This window comes from Macrosteles quadrilineatus, unplaced genomic scaffold, assembly GCF_028750875.1.
Source record: "Macrosteles quadrilineatus isolate MER2022 unplaced genomic scaffold, UCM_ALF_1.0 Scaffold_8__2_contigs__length_117827958, whole genome shotgun sequence".
NCBI lineage: Eukaryota > Metazoa > Arthropoda > Insecta > Hemiptera > Cicadellidae > Macrosteles > Macrosteles quadrilineatus.
In genome coordinates this window covers 75,529,280-75,547,025 of record NW_026542601.1, presented here as the reverse complement: position 1 = coordinate 75,547,025, position 17,746 = coordinate 75,529,280, and the positions used below count along the sequence as shown (strand labels likewise).

General features: G+C 34.0%; 1 protein-coding gene across 5 annotated transcripts in view; it reads left to right on the top strand.

The window, feature by feature from the left end:
• LOC128999855 (heterogeneous nuclear ribonucleoprotein L-like) overlaps positions 1–17,746 on the top strand; it is a 225,008-nt gene that overhangs the window by 157,830 nt on the left and 49,432 nt on the right. The gene's annotated exons all lie outside the window — the stretch shown is intronic.

The window sequence follows — 17,746 nt, the reverse complement described above, 5'->3', positions numbered from 1 at the left end:
CTATTTGAATTTGGGTTGGCGTAAATATTACAATGGAAAAAGTGAGAGAACCTGGATAAATTGATATACTAAAAAGAAAACTGAATTAACACGGTGCTGCGTTTCTTAGTAATCACTAAAAGAGCCGATTTGCAAATTATGGAAACATAGGAAAGTCATAGAACACAACCAAGGAGAGGCATTATAAATAATGTTTTTTTTTAATTTATATTGGTTATTATGGAAAACCTAATGTGGCTATGAGTAAGGCTATTTGTGGAAAACACTAAAACACAAGATCGGCTTTTGAAAAATGATAAGATATTTACAAGAAATGTTGAAAATTATGACTGTTATTCGTTTAAAAATAACGCCTGTAATTCTTAGCAATTGCTCGAATTCGAGCAACAGGTACACTAGTTGTAATTTCTTCTATGTTTCTCTTATCTTGTGTTTTCTATTTATATTTTGTTGGATATTTGTTCAGTAAATCGATCGAAGAAAACTATTACATTCCTGGATGTCTATCGTGTACGTTGTATTTATTGGCAATTTTTTTCCTATCCAAAGAGTGTTTTGAGGTTTTTAGGAAGAGTTAACAAATTGTAAAGCTTTTTAAAATGCATTTCTCTTCTAAAATGCTTTGTTATAGAGGCAACGTTTAATAATGGAGATTTTTCACACACTATTGTTTGAAAAAATTTGTCTCTACGTACGAGTAAAACTACGCCTTCTCCTGATTTTTGATAAATTAAAAATGGAGAACAAGGCTATTTTTCATAAAAAATAATTTTCCATTAAATTTAGCATTGAACTAATTGCGAAATGAGCTGTAAACAATCCAACCATTTGCCATTAATTGTTCAGACAAAACTCAACCCAAAATAACGGAGCGCTCCTTTGATGTAATTGGTTTCGGAAACTTTTAATTTGTATAAAAGTCAAGCCGCGGACGTATTTGCTTTTATGTCGGATGTTGGAAAACTTGATAATGGAAGTAAAAACGTCTCCCGTCCATCTAGGTAGAAACTGAGCTTCAAGTTCGCTTATTGCGTAAGTCCTGGTAGAAGTTGTAATATTAGTCGACTTAAAAATATACACTGGAATTTCCAAATTGCGTATTAAATTAAAACATGACAGTTGACTGTGGCTTGCAATAAATATTATAATTGTTTACAACATAGCTTTTACGTCAATCAATTGTCTCACCACTTTGTAATACAATATCTGTTCCTGGATGAAATGTTCTCATCTCGTTCTAAGTAACGAATCTTAGCCATATTGTAAAATATTAATTTGACGATTGTATTTTTTCTATTCTATTTGTAATTTTAATTATATACGCGTACCACGTATGTAGCCTACTTATTCGTCCCTAACAATAATTGTATTTAGAAATCGAGTTCAGTTGATAATTATTAACTTTAACTGTAATTGAATCGTAAAGACGACGATTTAAGTTTTCAAACCCCGCGTTTTTTGTCGTGTCTTGACTCATCGCAATGCTGCAATGTTGACTCACAAGATGAACGATTTTGGATGCGTGCCCCGACCCCCTCCCCCAACACAATTCCCCTTTTCCTAGTTTTTTGAAACACTGCACTCTCCGGTCGACTTGACATTTAGCTGCTATAAACTGGTCCAGATGGTTGTAGTTGAATTGTGGTAATGCTTATATGTCATGTTTTATTGGACAAGAATCGGTGTGGTATTGCTATTAAGTTTTCAATGAATTAGTGGAGAATTAATTCGGTTCGCGCTTATACTAACTTCCAAGTATCATCGATCAGTTTCTAATGTTACAACCAAACGTTTCCCTTCATAAGAAATATTATTTGTGGGGTTACATTCCGTGGGTTTCACGTTTCACAGTTATAGTTCAGTTTGTACCAAAATTGCAATTCGTTTATACAGACTGGTGTTTCTAGTGTAGCAATAATATACTACGTGCAAACTAAGCCAACATCTAGTTATAGACTTTGAATTACTTCAGTGCTTTAGAGTGATTGTAGACAACGTAATGCTGTCCAATCTCAATGCCCCATTGTCACAGTTTAACTTTAATAGATTTCTCCAAAAGCAATAATTTAGTTTAGAAACTAGATTGTATTGGTGAGTTTTTATTCTTCAGTAGAGTGTTGCGTATTCTAGGAAGTGTTTACAGATACAGTATAAATCAAATTAAAATTGGCTAGAAAGTTTCAATAGTCCTTGAAAATGTCAATTTCCGGAGGAATTTTGTTTTTGGTGGGCAAAAAGACTTCTCAGAGTTTTTTAGCATTATAAAATAAAATCTACAATAAAAAGCCAATCCCAAGTGTTCCCCTGGTTAAATAGTTGGTTTCAAATTACTTGGGGTCGCAGAGGTGGTTGATCCCTGTGGTACATGATGTACAGACGTGTTGAGCTAGGTCTTGGCTCACAGAGTAAACACAATTAGTCATCTCTGTCGCGGTCTTGCAGATTTGGATGTGAATCAGGAGACGAAGTGGTCCGGGACCCGCCTTTGTGCATTCAATCACTCGTTTTCAGGGATAAAATATTCTAATTAAGATTTAACACATTTTTTTGAATAATTTTGAAAAGTTAAGTAAAACCTTGATAACAAACTCATAGGGATAATCGAATATGGCTTATTATCACGGTTTGCAATAATATAGGGTCGTATGAAATCATCGGTTGAAAATCACTTTTGTTGTAAAGGCCACTTGTTATGGAGGGTCTTCTCATTGAGGTTCCGCTGTATGTGAAATGTCCCACAACTTTTAAGCCTCTTATGTAGATCGTTTTGTGTTAAAGTGGTCGTATTGTACAATCTCCATGAATGTCGATAACTCTTGGTTTATACAGTTGATTAAACACGAAAAAAGCTATGAGGTTGCAATTAATGTTTTTACCCTGTTCTCCTGTACTCATCATTAATTAATGACAAGTCTGGCCGTGTACTTTTACCTCATTTTTCGCTATTCCCGTACGTCACAGATTTCTCGTAATTGGTTCATTAGGCCCGAACAGTTGGCAGCGTCCTCCGCGCCGCTATTAATCTCGGCGAAATTTTTCTTCGCTCGCAAAAAGATTAATTTTGAGCAAGTCTGCGTTTGGCAACAGATTACCGGTGGAAGCTGTTTATGAGCGAGGGTTTTGTAATTTATAACGTGTTGATTTGGCATTTAGGAACAACGTGTAATTGTATCATCGATCAAATTAGGCAAATCAGTTTTTTTACAGTGTCTGATGGTTTCTGTTGTAACAATAAAAGCCGTTATTGTCGATTGAAAATTAGTGTTAATATTGATTTCTTGTACATGGTAGAAATTAATTTTTTCGTAAACAACGACCACTTCAAATTTTTTACTTAAGCTCTTTTTCTGAGCTTCACTATTATTGGTAATCAAAAAAATCTACGTAAATAGTTAGATAAGCCTCCTTGGACGGTAATGGTACCATTAGCACTCTAGCATTCTTTAATCATTGTGTGTGGACCTGCTCTTTCATTCAGGATATTGAATTTGAATAAAAATAGTTCGCTCAGAGTGTAAATAAGTAATTAAGCCTATGTGATCAGATATGATTAGAAACACCCATGAAGGCTTACGTGGGATGATTGACAATATCGAATAAATTAATCGCTATCAACTACACATGAGCAGTGTTGTGCGTTTTGTGTCGTGTATACTGTGAACACAACAGCGGCAGTAAACGATTGTGTAAATTTTTGTAGGGGTTATGTGGTGAATGCTTGACTTGACTGTTCACCATAAACACTTTTCGTACAATTTTAGTGTACAAATGAATGGCCGATTTTCAGTAAAACTGCTTAAGGAATTTTCTTCTGTTCTCTCATATTTTGTTATCATATAACCATGATTAAAAAAAACCAAAAACAAAGATAGTATATTGTACATGCTCGATGTTTTAAGCTTCCCAATTTAAATCGGTCACATATTTGATACATTTTTAGAATAGAATCACTAATTTATACATGTAAAAAATTGTTTACTAAACGACGATCGTTTCAGACCGGGCATACGTTCATCCCCGCTATCGCAACTAGAGGGCGCGACAATTTATTATCTCTCGCCTCATTTCCTTCAGCACGTTTAGAGACGAATCTCTCGTTTACCAAAGTGAAATATGAACTTTGACGTGATTAGGTGTTGCTCAGCTCTGTTATGGAGAACGAACATTGTGAGAAATAAGGTGCTGAAACGCCTTGTTAGTCGCTGCTTATTACGCGTTGTCGGGAATAAATTATGAAAGTATAATACTTTTGAAATCTCTTCTTCTTTTATGTTTGAACACAGTTTATCTTCATGTTATAGTTTATTTTTGGTACCTTAAAAGATGGAAAAATGTGTAATATTTCGCTGAAAATGACGTCATTACACAAAATAAGTACTGATCGTTAAGGGCCTACAATGTTTGAGATAAATAATGTGGCCGAAAATGAATACACCTTAAAATATTTCCCTTATTCATTGTGAAATTTAATCGTTTGTTTGTCACAAGTACCGTAATAGGCGTTAGGTTTCCGTAGTAATTTTACGTTGAAATTACCGAGTGCGGATGAAAATCCATTGTACTATAACATTATTGATGGAATAATCATTACGCCTTTAAAATTCTTCAATGGTATTGCTAATATCAGAATTTGTGTCAAAAGAGTTTATGAGTTAGACCTCCTATTGAGAGTATAAACTAATTTGTAGTGTAAATACGATACAAAAATGGAAATTAATATTCCTCTTAATTTCTATCCGTCTACAGATGTAGTATTTTACACTTATATAAAAGTTCCATTACATTAACCTTTGATGGATGATGGTGTGAAAAGGAATAATCCCGGTCAAGGATTTAGTAAGTAAAGGAGGGAGCGTTATCTATTACCTAATGCTTGTACGTGTATTACCACAGATTTAATATTGTAGATTCCACAACCTTTGGTGTTATTTACACTTTTAACTGTGGCCTAATTGTTTATATTGGCTTATTTCATCAATACACAGTGCCCGACAAACACATGCTACGTATACTAAAGTTAACATCGGTCGGTATTTACGCTCACGCTGGCAATGTAAATACCGGCGGATAAGCATGACGCGGCGTTTCGTGTTGTTTGGTGTTGTTGGTAGACAATTAAACAAAGCCTGAGTGACGTTAGCGATACGCTAACCGACTGATTCCCTTGTTAAACTTTCTTTTCTGCTTAACATCAGAGTTGACGGCCCCTCTTTAACCTTTACCGTTTAATATTCGTCATTTAAAACCATTATTTTCATTTCGCGTCTTTTGATGCATTACTTTTGTTAATCACCTGTAATTTGTTTAACTTTTTCATTTTATGTTTCCCTTGATGCATTATTATGTTTTCCCCTGTGGGTTTTAGACTTAAAATTTTTTTAATACGATTTGTAGTCGTGAAGTTATTTGAAAAAACTGAAAAAATTGATATACTGTATTTAGAGTTTTACGATGTTTGCTTATTTTTGGGTGAGTTTTTATTACGTTGTGTGTTAGGGGCAGCTAATCTCAAATAGACTATTCTCAAACTATTATTATTTTAACCCCGATTGGCTGAACGTAAACCATTGATTTCTTTAAACCTAAATTCAAATTCCGAAAAACAATTTCAAATTCCCAACACTATTTTTTCGTGATTTGTAGGGTTTATTTCACAGAAAAATTAAAATACATTGTAGTTACTCTTTCCCGTATTCGAATCCAAATATGTACCAAATTATTTCTAAACAACTATATTTTCATGCAAAAAGTTTTTTTCATTTTTTCCTTAGCATTTTTGGAACTGTTTGGGGAGCACAATGTAAGATATCTTAAACTTTGCATAATCATAAAAAGCACACTTTGACTATACAAGACTTAGGCTCGAGAGGGTAGTTTAAGAGCAGTACGAGGAGGTGGGGGGTAGATGGGGGTGTAGATATTATCTACCAGTTGAGGCCGTGACCACATCAAGTCCCAGACAAGAGACTGCTCAAGGGGGCACTCGTCGTATCTCTCGCCAGTGTTTTGATCTATATAAGCGAAACAAACAAGAAAGGATTCACCCTTTTCGGGTACTTAATTTGTTTTCTGTTTAATCCATATTCTGTTGTGCCTAATACTGATACATTAAATTTAATATAGAAACACTGTGACATTTATGGAGTTGGAAAACAATTAGAAATTTCTCACGTCTGCTTCGTTTAACAAAAATTTGCACATAATGCAGGTTACTTGTTAACTCTTTTGACATAAAACTGTGATGTAACACCATTAGTGTACAATTATATCGTCTATAATTTTATAGTACAGTAGATTTTCATCCGCATTCCGTAATTTCACTAAGTAGGCCTACTCAGTTCTAAATTATCTGAGTCAACAAAAATGTTAATTCTATTGTTTGCATATTTAAGAAAATAGTGAAATATTTAAACCATCGCGGGGTCTTTTCATACTTGTGACAATTGTATAACGTATGTTTTGTACATAATTTGCATGTATAATTTGCATGTAATCTACGACCACTGGTTAGGAATGTAAATCCACATTTTTTTATTCAGATTACACCATGTTACTCTTTTACCGGACCAACCCGGTAATTGATGCATAAACAATGTTGCCGCGTGGAATTGCGAGGAATGAGGTGAATACCTTGGATTAGCTGGGGAAGATAAAGAGATGAAAGGTAGACCACGTGGGAGGCGCTGTGTTGTTGTTTAGGATGGCCAAATATACAACAGTTGTGTGTAGGTCCGCAACACGTGTTTGTGTGTTGGATCTCGTGCCTAGTCTTGGAATTTTAATCAGCCGACTACTTTTTGACGCAAAGATACAAACGTTAGGCGTACATGTGTGGTGAATTAAGACTATTTTTCTTCAAGAAGAACTGGTAATATTGGAATTAATATAAATTTGAAATAAAAACTTTACCTTTGTGATGTGTCTGATGATGCCAGCATAGCTGGCGAAAGGCATCATGAAATTAAAAATTCAGAAATATTGGTGAAGTTTTTATTTCAAATTTATAAGACTATTTTAGCCAGGGTATTTGAATTCAAATATTCCGTGATGGTTCCATGTGTTGCTTCAACCATGAAAAATGTCAGTCTGTTCTCAGTATTGATTCAACGAGGTTGTTAATATAACTGCGATTTGTTAATAATGTATGGTTCATTTATTAATTTTTTTTGTAAGATGATTTAGAATAAATAATAAGTTGCCCTGAAAAATCTGTTGATGTTTTGATATCACGGCGATCAATTAATTGAACCAAGTAAAAAAATATTATGTTAAATAAAATATGACTTAGTAATACCTGTTCCCGTGATTTTTAAAGCCTGGATACATACATTAGTGTTGTAGTTATATAATGTTGCAAAATATAACAAATAAGTACGTCAACATAACAAAGTTGCGATTTCTTTGTTAGTGTTTGTACATTTGCATTCCTTAAAATTCACCAGCCTCTAGTTTATAAGTAATGCAATTTGTCATTGAGAGTTTTGATTGTCAGAAACTTGCAATTTGCTGAAAATGCATACCTCATTGTTGCAATATGTATAAAAGTGCCTACAGTACTTCAGGCCATCACAATGTCGTAATTTGTTGCTGTCCATTACTGCGATGGAACTTTCACATTTCAGTACATGACAGTACAACTGGTCAGTTTAATATCACTAAATTGCCGCAAATGGATATTGACCATTGACTCATTGACCTATTAAAACGACACGAGCATGAAAATTGTATAGTCTAGTTTTATACAGTAATTGGAACTCAGTCTAATTTAAAGTTTTATTAAACTTCTGGGAAAGATCTCAGTTTAGTTTCCTATTTTTCATTAACACAAACTACTTCAATAAAAAAACAAAATTATTAAATAAGTGATTTTGCTACTGATCACTAATATTATAACCAAGTTTAAAGATGACGATTATTGAATGTATACAGTACACAGTTTTACTAATAGACGTGTAGTGTATGCGTGTTGTGTTTTAAAAGTATGTGATGGGTTCATCAACTTCACGTGTATGCTTTTACAAGTTGATTTAATTTAATAGCTCACTGTTGCACTTTAGATCGTCAATAGCAGGTTTATAAATCTGTATCCTAAATTATTCAAAGAAGTAGTCAACATCAATTGTTCATTAAGTGTTATGCTTGATTCCATGCCACAGATTTACTCGCTCCTAATCAGCTTTGATAATTAAGTCGCTGTTTCAACCATTAAAAATGTGTATTTACATTTTAAAACTTGTATATCAGTATACCTACAGTATGAGTAATTTTGATTAAATTCACCAAAACTACGCTCGATTTCGAGCTACACGAGAGCAGTAACCGGGAGGCGGCCGGGCCAGTCCCGCGAACGAGGAACAGGTGGATGTAGGCTATATTGATCAGCTGATATCTGTTGGGGGGTGAGGGGGGCGGAAAGAGCCCCCTGCCCAACACACCTCCTTGCAAAAGTAATTACCTAGCACTTGGCCGACGATTAATCCTATTATTTTCAGTCGGTCACGTCGTGCAAATCCTGTTTTTCTAAGCCGCTGTAAAATTTGAAAGAGTTTTGATTATTTTCTAATTCGCTTACCTTCATTGTAAGCCTTTCTCCGTTGTAAAGAAAATTTACGGGACGATTTTTTTTTTAATTTTTCTGTTGTTTATTTTGGTTAATTTGTTTTCAATGAAATGGTTATGATCGAAATTATATTTTAGATATTTTCACATTTATGTGTGTCTATTCGATGTAAACAGTGAAAATCGCAAAGCAACACGATCAACATATTCAATTCCTCGTGCTCGTTTGTGATTTACATATGAATACCTGAGTTCATAGTTCTATAAACATTGAGCTCTAATTTTGTTATATTCATTTGCACATGTTATGCTTATAAATGTTATAATTTATTAACGTTTAAATACTCGGTTAGTAACTAATATTAATAATGCATGATGCCGAGGGAGATTCTATGAAATTTGTAAAAATCCAGGCAATGGTCAAAAATTCAATTTTCGATAGGCTAACGGAGTTAAAAAAAATACGCTTATCTTATTCCTATCAGTTCAAGATCCAAAGTGTCCCTGTCATTATTTCTCCTAATAACATAACATTCAATAGTTATTCGTACCATAGTGTATTCTATTGCCGAATGATAATGTATGTGAGTTAAATTTCCCTTAGTGTGGTAGACAAATCAATGAAACACTATTTCGCTGTAATGAGTTAATTAAATACCCATTAAAAGCAATTAAATACGCTGCGATAGTGAACCAACGTTAAGGACAATCCGAAGACAATTTAGGTACTAACTATGCATGTACAACGATTCAAATATCGCTTCGTCGCGTCAACCTTTTACACAGTCAAAGGAAAATTTTTAATTGACACATACCAATAACTAGTTCCATTACAGATCGTTTATCTGATTTTCTATGATCATAGACAACAAGAATTAAATACAGACTGTCCGCGGTGCTGCGGTTACCATAGGTTCTGGCGCACACCGCTGGGAGCGCCGTGTAGTTACGTAGTGCGTACGCCGTAATTACATGGTGCTCCCAGCGGTGTGCGCCAGAACCTATGATAACCGCAGCACGACTGTGAGTCTGTATTTAATTATTTTTATCTACGCTTTGGTATACTGTATCGACAAGTCAAATCCATTATACACTGTTGACCCAAACTGATGACAATTCCACTGTAGAGTGTAGTGTTTATAAGAGTATGCTAAGTCAGTGGAAGCCTGTTAGGTAATCACCTAAGCCCCAGATCCTGTTTGGTGCAGCCCCTCGTGTTATGAGGTAATTGTCCGTGAAGCCGTTAAAATCTCAAGTCGATGGTTCGAATAACAATCGTTAAAGGGGCGTTAGGTAAACTGTATCGGACGTTGCAAGGATTGGTGTTGCAGCGTGGGATGATATTGTAACACCGTATTTGTAATTTACATAGCCTACATTTTTCTAACGTTAAGCGTGGCTCCATCTTTTTTAATATTGAAATACCCCCGCCGCAGCAAACCTGCAGATTAAGCGAATTTTCATCTACCTGGCTGGAATTCCACTAAATTATTCACATAGAATTGACAGATTTATTTCCTATCAATTATATTATTATTATATTGATCTTATTAATTATAATGAGTACTTAGGTTTGCTGCTCAAGGGGAGACAATAAGGTGTGTTTTTTATTGAAATATTAATAGCCTAGTATGAAGTAAACACATTCTCCAAATTTCATTAAAATATTTCCATAGACAAGCAAGCTACTGTACAAAAGTTTATTTATTCTCCATAAGAATAACATAACAATTTCAAATTTACGCTTTTTTGGATTTTTCCCGTAACCATTAGGCATACAACAACGCTTCAATATACTAAATGATTTGTTTTTTTAAGCCCTACAAAATGGTTTGGAAAGAAATTGCAAAATCTTATATTTTCAGAGTGAAAAATTGGCTAAACCCAATTTTTACCCCATAATACCCCCTTTAGCCACCTGTTCCCATAGTCCGACCATGCTGGTTCGCGAACTCGTTCGAATAAATGTCAGTTCACACGTTTAAATAAAATTTCATCAAAATCGGATCATTTTTGATCAAGTTAACGTGCTAACGCCAACGGAGATAAATATACATAGGGTGAATTTTAAATGAGTTCCCCTCCTACTTTTTTCTACATTTCTTAAGATATCAACTTCGGACCACGTCAGATCATTGTAGTGTAGTAAGTACTTTATTTTGACTGGGTAAACATTTTTGGCCGCCATCTTGGATCCGCCATATTTGATACAACTTTTTTTTTTCAAATGTTAAGGTAGGGTTGTGACCCATTGTTTCAAACTAGAATTTTACGCTGATTACAATGCCGCAATTAGTTTTTAAAAATCTTGATTCGTTCTAAAGTTATGAGGACTTTTTATAACTGTATTTTTAGCCCATTTTAACATTGTGCATTTAAAAACTAAGACCATAATCTCAAAATAGTGCTAGATAAAGATAAGTATACACCACCATTCATTGTTGACCTATTATCACTTGATTATGATGGATGTATTTTTTTCGGCCGCCATCTTGGATCTGCCATTTTGAAATGTGACAAATTAATTTAAATATGAAGGTGGTGTTGTGACCCATCATTTTAGACTACTTTTTTATGCTGAATTCAATGCCGCAATCCGTTTTGCATTTTCATATTTGTTTTTTTGAAATATTGGAAATTTAAGTAAGATAAGTTTAATATTTCATCAAGAAAGCCTTAGAGACAAAAACGGATTGCGGCATTGAGTTCAGCATAAAAAAGTAGTTCAAAATGATGGGTCACAACACCACCTTCATATTTAAATTAATTTATCACATTTCAAATGGCAGATTCAAGATGGCGGCCGAAAAAAATACATCCGTCATAACCAAGTGATAATAGGTCGACAATGAATGGTTGTGTATACTTATCTTTATCTAGCACTATTTTGAGATTAGGGTCTTAGTTTGTAAATGCACAATGTTAAAATGGGCTAAAAATAAAGTTATAAAACGTCCTCATAACTTTAGAACGGATCAAGATTTTCAAAAACTAATTGCGGCATTGTAATCAGCGTAAAATTCTAGTTTGAAACAATGGGTCACAACCCTACCTTTACATTTGAAAAAAAAATTTGTATCCAATATGGCGGATCCAAGATGGCGGCCAAAAATGTTTACCCTGTCAAAATGAAGTAATTACTACAGTACAATGATCTGACGTGGTCCGAAGTTGATATTTTAAGAAATGAAGAAAAAAGTAGGGTGGAACTCATTTAAAATTCACCCTGTATATGAATTTAAACTTATCATGTTTTGGCCTCTGGGGATCTCAAAACGAAAAAGTAAATCGGTCCCGGGTCCTGGTCTTACCATGAGACCTACGGTAATAGCTTATTTCCTATGGGACATTCGCTATAAGGCTATAAAGGGAGCAGAACGGTCCAAACGTCTAACATTTACTTGTTAAGAAACATTAATTTGGCCCAGAATCGGTCCTTTTTAGGAAGCAACCATAATTATCAATATCCTATGTACTTATCACTCTTGTACTGTACCGGCTCGCCCCTTGCTTTGTTGGATACGTTTTAAACAACGCACAGACCTCTGGCTTACGCGACCGGGTAAATGCACAGAAACAAATTATACCAACCTTAAACAACATTTTTATCAACTAAAAACAAAACTAATTGATTGTATTCTAACATTATCGGAACATTTGTGAGTTGTCAACCGAGCAGATGTTCCGCTTCGATTGGTCGCAGTTTTATCCGACCTTGTCTCCGACATTACGTTGACCGAGATCATTACTCATATTTCCATTTCCATGGCGCCCTGCGAGAAACTCCATCAATATGGGGCCCTGTCAAGCGGCAGGCGCGCGATGAAAATATTCGCAGTTTTGGTTTTATCACATTTTTCAATGTTTTTGTTTGCGTTATAAATTACAGCCCGACGTTGTGGTTTAGAGATTACTTTGAAATTTTGTGTATACTTTTATTTTCTGGTGGTTTTACTATTTATCATAAGCCTCAAATTAAAGAAAAGTAGTTCTTGATGTGATCCCTTGTGATAAAAATGAAACTAGCCACCAAGGCGTATGAAACAAATGTCACAAAATTTAAGCAGTTTTAGGGGAAGAAATGAATTCCCTCCACTTGGTTCTACTTTAAAATGATAGTTCCACAGCTGAGGTTTACCAAAATTTCAATCAGCTGTAGCATAATTATTATGCAAAAAAGTAGTGAGGGACTTCCCCTCAAACCCCCTAAATATTGCGACCAGAGAAAAATAGAGTTAAATGTTTTTAATAGTAGCCAACCACGTACTTACTAGAAGACGAAATTTATGTTCCATTTTTTTTTTTTTTTTTTAGTTTTAAGCACAATGCCTAAAATTTCGATAGAGTTGTTGTAGGTAAAAGGAATTTTAAAACCTTAATTTTTCCATTTATTTCATTATTTAGAAATTTGTATACCAGATGTAGTTATTTAGTTGAAGAAATTGTATCAAATGTATACATTAGGATAATTGTATGTCCATTTCAAGTTAAAAAACTAGTCTTGGTCTTTCATTTGTCTGCATTTAAGTACATTTTACTATCCAAACTTATACTATAATCACCCATACCACAGAAAACGTGTACGTTTTCTGTGCCCATACCATAAAACTAAAACTATTTATGAGCAGCGATTCTAGCACATTATTTCTCTTGCCAGCAATGCGGCACTACATAAAACTTAACTCGACACATATCTGTATAATTCACAGTTTATACTTTTGTACGCGACTTTTGCACGTAGTTTAATTTCATTATTGAGTTGTAAACCGTAGTATAACCCGGTGTTTACTGTGTGTTATTACGTTTAAGGGCCACAGTCGGAATGGCTGCACGAAAAGTTTACTCGGGTTATGAAATTACATGCAACGTTGTCGGCCAGTCACGAATTGTCGATTTGAAGGAGTTAATTTGTTTATACAACGCTCCTTTTAAAGTTGATACATTTAATTAATTATATTTTATGAGGGAGAAATGATTTTGTTTTAAAATTCATTCGTGTGACTTTAATTTCTCTCCACCTTGTGCTGTTCTGTAACTGTGGGTTCTAACTTGAGTATTTCAATTTTTCAATATTTTATAGTTGTGTAAACGACCTGTACTCGTTATACCGATCCAATAATGTGTGCACGGTAAAATGTTCTCTTTTTTTTCTTAAAAGACTTGAAAATATACATGTTCACTCATAAGTTGTGTTTAGATGAAGAATTCAATATATTATTCGCTAATATCCATGTGGGATGTTCTAAATGAAGTACGATGTCTTCCATTTTATCCTTATGTAGATTGTATTTATTTATTCATATGACAAATTCAATTATAGCATTTGTGAGTGTCTAAATTTTTTAAGTACCTAAATAGTTTATTTTGAAATCCCGCGTCGTCAGTTTTACCGTATTAAGGCATGAAAGTAATCAGAAACTTGTCTTTTATTAATAGGTTTGTACATCAAGCTATAATTTAACTCGAAATGGGCTTGGATTTTATTTACACAAAACTTTACTATACACGTCACTTAAAAACGTCTTTCCGATCTAGTAAAGTCAAATAGAAAACTAATAAAACCCGTGTTCGAAACTAAATAGTTATTTGAAGCGTAATGTGTGTTAAGCTTCGAAGTTGAAAGTTAAATGTTCCAAGACAAACCAATAACGAAGGATTACCTAAGTAGAGCTTTAGAAATGGAGTGTATCATTGGAATTGTACCCTGTCCCCTCCCCGCACTGTTTAATAGGGACGATTACATTGGCTGAACATGAACTGAAGTCGTGTTGTAAAAGTTATAAATTGTGTATTTTGTATGCAGGAGTTTATTTACTTATTTATTTCTAGATTGCGATTATGCGTACAGTCTTTATATTGTCAAACAGTATTGTTTAAAATCATTTAATCAAGTTTGTACTACGGTACCTCTGTATTAATCATGTACAGAGTTAATGATGATCAGTAGTATAGAATGTCTTCTTCCAGCCATGAGAGGAACCGTAGTCCAATTTTCCAAACTCAGTAAAATGTACTTTTGTAATCCGTCTCAAGATTAAGTAAAAATGAATTACATTGCCAAAGATAGTAATTGAACAAGTGGGGGTTTAAACCAAGGCCCCACTAGAAAAAATGCGCTGCCCGTGCTGCAGCATGGCCTGTTTTTCTAGTGGGGCCTTGTTTAAACTCGATTTGAATTGTTTCTCATGGCGAAAATTCAATCAAATTATTTCGAATAATAAATAGACCGCCTTCACAATATGACATTGCATTGGTTCATTGACGTTAAGTATACCACTTTTTTACGACCCATCTTTTTAGACTTTTAGTAATCAAAATTAAATTCATGCATTTACACTACGCGACAATTACTAACATAATAGTTTGCACGAATATTGGCGTGCACCAATAAATCACTACTTAAGGACCTCACTGTACATGATTACCTCCAAAGCGATTTTTTGTTAAATAAATAATCCGTTGAAGACGTTTCCAGATAAAGAAGGGAATTGGGGCAGTTTCCCCCGGGGACGGTGACGTTGAATAAGGACCTGTCTCGTGTCCTTCCATTGCGATCTATCCTCGGACGCCCGCAAATATTTTGCTGAGAACTTCTTGGATAACCTGGGACACATATTTCAAACGTCAAAGACCAGTTAATCGTGTAAAGCTGTGGTTTTCTTGGTTTTTTTATTGTATGTGTTACGTGAACCACTGTTGGTCAATTTTGATTTGTGTATTGATCTTTTATAAATGCGGAATTTAGAATTTTTCATTTTGAAGACGACAAATCTAAGTTGACGAATATTTTGTACGCTTAACCGATCGAAAGTCACTGCAACTTAAATTGGGAAAGTTGTAATAATTTACTCACGTACAAGATACTAGACGTAAAGAATATTGTAGAGCTATGCGTTTATTTTTTGACTTATTGAAAAAAATCGTTTAGCGTTAGAGTTTTATTGCTTTGAAATCCTTCCCCAAGTTTAGTGGCAGAAATAATTTTATTTTGATCATAGAAAAAAACTTATTCCGTATTGATCGTAACTCAAACGGGTTCATTAGTTAGAGAATTCAACCAACTTATGTTTTAGAGTTATCATCATTTTATACTGTATAGTAATTTGTAATTTATGCATTTTTTAATATTCAGATTATGTGTAAGAAAGAGCCATATTGCACTAACTTTGCATGAATAAACAAAGGATTTTTCCTTTCATTTCATTTTTTATTTCATTTAATTCATAATAATCCATTTAAGGTAAGCGTTAACAGATTTTAAAGCGTTGTTTTACATTTGTAAATTTTGCTTAGGCTACTTTTTTCTTACATTTTTTTTTCATTTTTGTATGAAATTTAAAATTTTGACAAACTCAGATCCCACTGCAAACTACAATCAATAACTTTAAGGTCTGAACTATTCGACGAATCTTCTCACGGGTACAAAATACGTGACCAAGTAGCGTTATATTGTTCACGTTCAAACTATACATTTACCTATGCGAACGTTTAGTTGTAAACAAAGCTAACAGTTTAACTGGCTCTCTATTCAGTAATCGTTGACCAATACGCCCGGGTTAAAGTCAATCACGATGGTCTAAAACATAAACCTAAGTAAATTGGATTGTGATCCGCCACGCTGGGCTCCAGTTTAATAGATTCTTGTTTAATATCTTCCCGGGACTAACGTTTAAGTTTCTGTTACAAGTTGTGTCTGAAACTTTAATACCCCCGCCGCAGCAAACCTGCCGACTAAGCGAATTTATATTTGTCCGAATTAAGTTATTTTCAATTAAATCTATTTAAATAACATTAGGTTTAACGAGTACCTAGGTTTGCTGCTACAAGGAAACTTATACAGTGTGTTTTTTTTTTTTTTTTTTGTAGTAAAATATTAATAGCTTAGTATGAAATAAAGAAATTTGCCAAGTTTGTAACTTTGTAAAATATGATATCTTGATTAAAATATGGATACCCAATACGTGCATTGGGGTACACCATATAAAAATCACTAAAAGGGTAAAATCTTATTTTTTATTAAGATCAATGGAAAAATTATAGTATTTGGGTACGATAATACAAAATACCTAAAGAAACAGATTAATTAAAACAAATTAATTAGTCAACTTACGTATGTGTACCATATCACCATTGGTTAAAATTCAGTCTACATTTGAGCATAGACAGACAAAAAGAAATAAATTTAATTATTTTTGCCTATGATTTGAGTGAGATCGATGGTGAAATACCTATTTAAATGCCACTAGTGTATTGATAGTCGGGTATGGTCTGCGACTGTGACACTGGCCACAGTTAAGATTGTGTGGCTAAAACAATTAACTGTGGCTCGGTCATTTGTTAAATTGCTGTTTGCTGATTGCGAAATTGCATTTAAACCTCGTCCTAGGTGTTTGTTATCTCCGTTCTTGGTTGTTTTCTACTGTACTTCTGTTGATTTAAAAAAAAGTGTTTTCTTGCTGTCAATCAATTACGGTTCTATTGTTATAGTCCAGTCAAACTAAGACAAATTACCCTTAAACCTGGGAAAAATTGCTTCACAAGCGATTTAAGTGGTATTCAACTCAGAAAATGTTGCTTTATAACATATCCAAAATCCGACAAAATCCATCCATTGGAAAGTGACTAAAATCAGAGTTTAAAATGGCGGCTTTTCCCAACATTGGACAAATTGAAAAAAACATATTTTACATGCATTTGTTATAAACATTTTTCGAGATATTGACTTAGGACCACCGCCTGTATTTATTGGGTGGTTAGTACTTCATTTTGATAGGGAACATGTTTTTGGCCGCCATCTTGGATCCGCCATATTGGACATACATAATTTTTTTCAATGCAATATATATATTTCTAAAAAGTTAAATTTAATATTGTTCTGAGGTTTGTTGCTGGTCTTCAACTCGTCTGATTTTAATGACCAAGAGCTCAAATGAAAGCCCTTACATTACTGAATATTTTAAGCCTAGAACGAACTACAAGCGTCAATAAGAACTGGAGATATAAGAAACATAATGTTAAAACAATTATCAAACTACGAAACGTCCATAAGAAATGTATGGTGGAGAGTTTTCGTTTGAATATATCTTCTAAATGAATAAAGATATTTAAAAAACGGATTTCGGCATTTAAATCGGTGTAAAAATGTAGTTGGTAATGATGTGTCACAACACTATCATTGCATTGAAAA